General features: G+C 44.4%; 1 pseudogene; it reads left to right on the forward strand.

Moving 5' to 3' along the window:
- The first annotated feature begins 326 nt into the window (after positions 1 to 326).
- LOC145389671 (5S ribosomal RNA) lies at positions 327 to 445 on the forward strand (annotated as a pseudogene).
- The last annotated feature ends 5,494 nt before the right edge of the window (positions 446 to 5,939 follow it).

Below are 5,939 nucleotides of genomic sequence, written 5' to 3' on the forward strand. Positions count from 1 at the left end.
CTGGCAACTGTTCGGATCTAAATCCGATAGAAAACTGCTGGGCAAAGATGAAGAAAATCAAGGCAAAGAAGAAGACACCCAATCTGGACAACCTCATGACTGAACTGACAAATGTTTGGTGTAAAGAAATGTCCTTAGATTACTTTAGAGACCTAAGTGATTCCATGCCAAAACGCATCCAACTGGTCCTGAAAAACAAGGGAAACATGATTTCATATAAATGAATGGCATTTCATGAACAAACATTGTGATATACTATGATTTCTGTGTTTTTTTATACCGGTACCTGGTGGGGGAGGTCCTAAGTCAATTTGCGGTAGCTGTACACATATATACATAACACATTGAGTACACCGCTTCCCGTCCGATCAGCGAAGTTAAGCAACGTTGGGTCTGGTTAGTACTTGGATGGGTGACTGCTTGGGAACACCAGATGCTGTTGGCATAACGTTCTCCCTACGTGTCAAGTGGGGTTGGTGGAGGATTAGTGCCCCCCCCCCCTGTAAAACAATTAACTCTAAGCCCTTGACCACCCCGTTTGGGATACATAGCGTCTGGCAATGGATGGATGGGGATATATATATACTGGTATATAATATATATACCGTATATATATATATATATATATATATATATATATATATATATATATATACTGGTATATATATACCATATACTGTATATATATATATATATATATATATATATATATATATATATATATATATAAATGACCACTAGTTCCCACAACTGGAGAAACCAGAACAACCTTTGGGCATCGACGGATGTCTGGCCTGGCATTATCTTCTAGCACTCTACAAGTTCAGTACACAATAACTGTCCACTAACAAAAAAGAAATCCAAGTCTGAAAGTCTAATATACTAGGGTAAATGCTCCATACCCGAAATATGTCTCGTCCACCTACGTTGAACAGACTCAAATAGTTTGATATCACCAATAAAGCCTGGATTCCATACCTCACAACAGTATTCCATTACAGGTCTAACATGAACTGTGTATCGTCACATCATGAACTTGGAGGAACGGCAAACCGTGAATTTCAACAAATTTGTAGCCACACCCCCAGCTTTACTGGCCAGAAAGTGGATATGGTCACGGAACCTCAAATTTCTATCCTCCAAAACGTCCAGGTCTTTACTCGCAGTTGTTAATGGGATAGGATGATTAGGCCTACCTATACAATGTTGGCCAAAAGGCTCAGGAACAATCCAGTTGCTGCCAAACCTAAGTGTACCACACTTATCTGAGTGAAGGTGTAGGCCCCAAGATTCGCCAATACTGTTCACCATGTCTATATCATGTTGACAACTGGTAGGACCACAGACAATACACACGCTACTGTTCCAGTTAACTTTCAAATTTATTTTTAAATCATTAGCAAAACTCTTGTACTGGCGGTTCAAAGATGAAGCCAAGTGGCTGATGTATATAAAAACACAATATAGGACCCAACACTGACCCCGGGGTACTCCACTTAACACAGCTCGGAAGCAACTTTGCCTACCATCCACCAAAACAGACATTTTCCTCCCAATTAGGAATTGAAGAAGTCATGCGCGGCCATTTCCTGAAATACCCAAGCACCGAAATTTGGTGATAAAGTCAATCAAGATAATACGCACCTTTACAATGTCACAACAATCCAGCAGACGACAGCCATTGTGGTAGGCTGTGTTTACGTCGCTTATGCGATGTGTACTTTTTGTTCCCATTTCTGTTTTCCACACTTTTGTGTCCCATTCATGTAGTCTTGTTGTTATTTCATCTTTGCTGATGTTTTTTTAACTTGTCAAAATTTATGTTCAGTTCTTTTAGGTCTTTCTTACATTCTTTCATCCACCTGTTCTCCTTACCTCCTTTTATTATTTCTGTTATTTCGTAAACCAGACTGTTTTCTCTTTTCATGATACTCTGCATGTAATTTAGTTTCATTTTCATCATTTTAGTTTTCATTAGGGATGCTCCTATCTCTCCTCTTAACCCTGTTTCTGCTGTATATTTTGCTGTCCATACATGGCCTTGGAGATTTTGTAACATTTCTTTCTCGGCGAACAACTTTGCACACTCAACCTTAAAATCCTCTTGTGTGAGATTGGTACAAACTATGGCGGTATTAGCAAAATATAAATATCATACAGGCCAACAGAAAGGCCTGTCTTGAAAATTAATCCCAAAGGAAAAAGTGATGCGAAGCCCTCCATTCCAGCGATACTACGGATTAGTTTTCAACTAACTTTGATCGTTCCATAACATTTCTTCTTCAGCGTTTTATTTTACACCATGCACCTTAATATTCTTTTCTATGTTACTCTGACTTGCAATTGTGCCGACACTAAAATTTCAGCCGAAATCTCTCATACAGGCCTTGGAGATTCCGCAGTCTCTCTTCCTTCGGCGATTACTTTGCGCATATACCATAAAATCCTCCAATATGTTACAAATGGAATCTACGTCGATTTTTAAAAGTGATGGATTACATGAAATTTAGTATCAATGTGTAACATGCCAAATTAATTACCGACGAAGTGATACTACGAAATCCCCCACATTAAGGATATTTTCAAAACTTGGCGCCGGCTGACAGCCTCTTACTTTTGCTAATCCATTTTTATGGCTCGCCTGTGTGCCGCCATCGGTTATCTCTGGGATATGAGCCTTATCAGCGGTATCACAGAGCTGCCTTACACTGGCATCCACTAGCAGGCTTCGTAGCACCTTTTACTAAGTGATTTATCCCGTACATTACACATTAACATTCTCCTGTAGGCCATTTGTAGCGTTTAATACCGACATGGTTTTCATCAATAAATAATACTCAGGTGTAATGTGCAAAATAAATCGCTAAGGAAGAGGAGTTACCAAATATCCAGCCTCTCAGAATACCACCCTTAACCCTCTCAATCCGGTGGCATTTCTCTCTCTCTCTCTCTCTCTACCGCTATTAGGTATATTTCTGGCGTCTTATTCCATGAAAATCGCCTTTGCCGTAAACTTGCCTTAGTTTTGGCGGGAATAATAATTTAACACGCAGGCATGTGTGTGTGTGTGTGTGTGTGTGTGTGTGTGTGAGAGAGAGAGAGAGAGAGAGAGAGAGAGAGAGAGTTTAAAAGGGACTCGGAAAGAGCTAATATTTTCGTCCATTCCCTGAGAGAAGCTGGTCCCATTAACGATGAATGGGTATGAGGAGAGGGACACCAAGAATGAGAGGGAGACTAACAATGAGGACATGAGGGACGGCGGCGTGGACTGACGAGAACGAGAGGATGAGTAGCAACAGAGAAGCTTAAAGGACTCAAAGATGACTGATTTATGGTGCTGGATTTATAGTCAGTTCGCAGACCGTGACGCCTTTTCTTCAGCGATTTATTTTGCCTGTTTCGTATCTTACACTGTCAATGCCATAAACATATAAGGTAAAGAAAACTGAAGTGTGATAAGCACAATACATCTATATATGTGTACTATGCCACTTAGACTATATAGGCACACACACACACACACACACACACACACACACACACTGAATAACTGCCATGAATTAAGTTAATGAAAACCCCAGGATCCAAGAGGTGGTGGTGGTGGTGGTGGTGGTTGGATGGTGTGATGGTGGTGGTTGTGGTGATGGTGTGGTGGTGGTGGTGGTCAGGGGGTGTGGTAGTGGTGGTAGGGTAGTGATGGCGGTGGTGGTGGTGGTGGTGGTGTGGTGGTGGTGGTGGTTGAGTGGTGGTGGTGGTGGTGGTGGTGGTGGTTGAGTGGTGATGATGGTAATAGAGGTTGGCTGGTGGTGGTGGTGGTGGTGGATGGATGAATGGTAGTGGTAATGGTGGTTGGCTGGTGGTGGTAGATGGGAGGTGACTACGTGCTGGTGGTGGATGGGAGGTGACTACGTGGTAGTGGTGGTGGTGGTGGTGGGTGGGTGGTGGTGGTGGGTGTCACCCCTCCACCAGTATGGGTGCTGATGGGCACATATTACAGCAACGCGATGCTAATCATAAAGTGCCACACAAGTGATGTAATGCCAGTGTCTCTGAGTCTTTGTTGATCTGCAACAAATTAGCTGCAACAGGACAACATTTTCCGTCAATGTAAGGTGCCTGAACTATATTGATGGTATTGACCAAAACAATGGCACTGCGTCAGGTTCCGTCTATGTAAGGTGCCTGAACTATATTGTCTATGTAAGGTGCCTGAACTATATTGTCTATGTAAGGTGCCTGAACTATATTGTCTATGTAAGGTGCCTGAACTATATTGTCTATGTAAGGTGCCTGAACTATATTGATGGTATTGACCAAAACAATGGCACTGCGTCAGGTTCACGCAGCCACACCTCACGCCTCACACTGTCTCACCTGCCATATTGACACCAGCACAGGCTTGCTATTTTCACACGCCTTACCCGTTCATTTGTGCTGCTAGACACACGCTGCCTCGTTCTGGCAGCTCGCTGTTGTCTCACACCGCTGATGTGGCCCATAGTCTTGTGTAAGTGCACCACAAGTTGGTACATTGACAAAAATACACCAACAAAATACCACACCGGTAACTTCCTTGCCTGCGCCTGCCCTCCTGGTCGGCTGTTGCATTGTGGGTAGTGTAGTGACGTCACACAGCCAATCAGATGTCATCTCTTTCCGGCGTCAGGCCCGCAGCCAATCACCGCAAATGTACGTACTGTATAACATCTTTCACTCGTGCCTCAGGGATAAGTCTTAAGGAATTAGTGTAAACATCCAACTTTACATTAATACTCCATTAATATACGATGTTTGTGATGTATACAACAGAAAATAAGGTCATTATCGTTTTCCCGTCCAGTGTGGGAAAACGTTGGGAAATAGGCCTTATTTGAAGATATACTGTTTTATAAAGGCAGTATTATTAGCGATGAAATAACTGTTGACAGCCTAAGCCCTACGCAAAGTGGCTGGAATTCATGTTATTGTAGTGTTGTACCATTTGTTTGCACACCAAACGATGTCAGTGGAATTTAGCATGTAAATGTAGGTACGATTTATTTATGGCTGTCATTATAACGCGTTGATGGCCATTGTGTTGCTATAAATGACACACTTCTTACCCAACCCCACCTGACATCCAACCCAGCCCTGCCTTTTGTTTACCTCCAACACACTGAGTACTGCCACCCCTGCCGCCTGCACCTCTGTCCCCTCCATTCATGCCACCCTACCTTTCCCCAAGCCTGCCCTGCCTACCTGCTACCACCAACACCCCTGCCTACCTGCTCCACCAACACCCCTGCCTCTCCTTAACCCTTCTCTGCCTCACACCCCCCTGCCTATCTGCCACCACCAACACCCCTGCCTCTCCTTAACCCTTCTCTGCCTCACATCCCCCTGCCTACCTGCTGCACCAACACCCCTGCCTCTCCTTAACCCTTCTCTGCCTCACACACCCCTGCCTACCTGCCACCACCAACACCCCTGCCTCTCCTTAACCCTTCTCTGCCTCAAACCCCCTGCCTACCTGCTACCACCAACACCCCTGCCTCTCCTTAACCATTCTCTGCCTCAAACCCCATGCCTACCTGCCACCACCAACACCCCTGCCTCTCCTTAACCCTTCTCTGCCTCACACACCCCTGCCTACCTGCTACCACCAACACCCCTGCCTCTCCTTAACCCTTCTCTGCCTCACAACCCCCTGCCTCAATACCCTTACCACCCTGACGCCTCCAGTCTGCACAGTCAAGGCTCCGGGGTTTTATCAGCAAATACAATACCTATACAAGAAGCCAACTCAATGTACCCCTTCAGCCCGATAGTGTATTTCCGGCTGATTAACGCCCAATGGTTTTATTTAGACAAAGATGGTCTTGGAGGGGGGGAGAGGGAGGGGGAAGCCAAGGATGAGATGGAGGGATGGAGTGGAGAGGTATACGAGAGAAGGGGGTGTG

This window comes from Coenobita brevimanus, unplaced genomic scaffold (assembly GCF_032717465.1).
Source record: "Coenobita brevimanus isolate Jiangsu-jjx unplaced genomic scaffold, ASM3271746v2 jjx.HiC_scaffold_1810, whole genome shotgun sequence".
In the NCBI taxonomy this organism is placed as follows: Eukaryota; Metazoa; Arthropoda; class Malacostraca; order Decapoda; family Coenobitidae; genus Coenobita; species Coenobita brevimanus.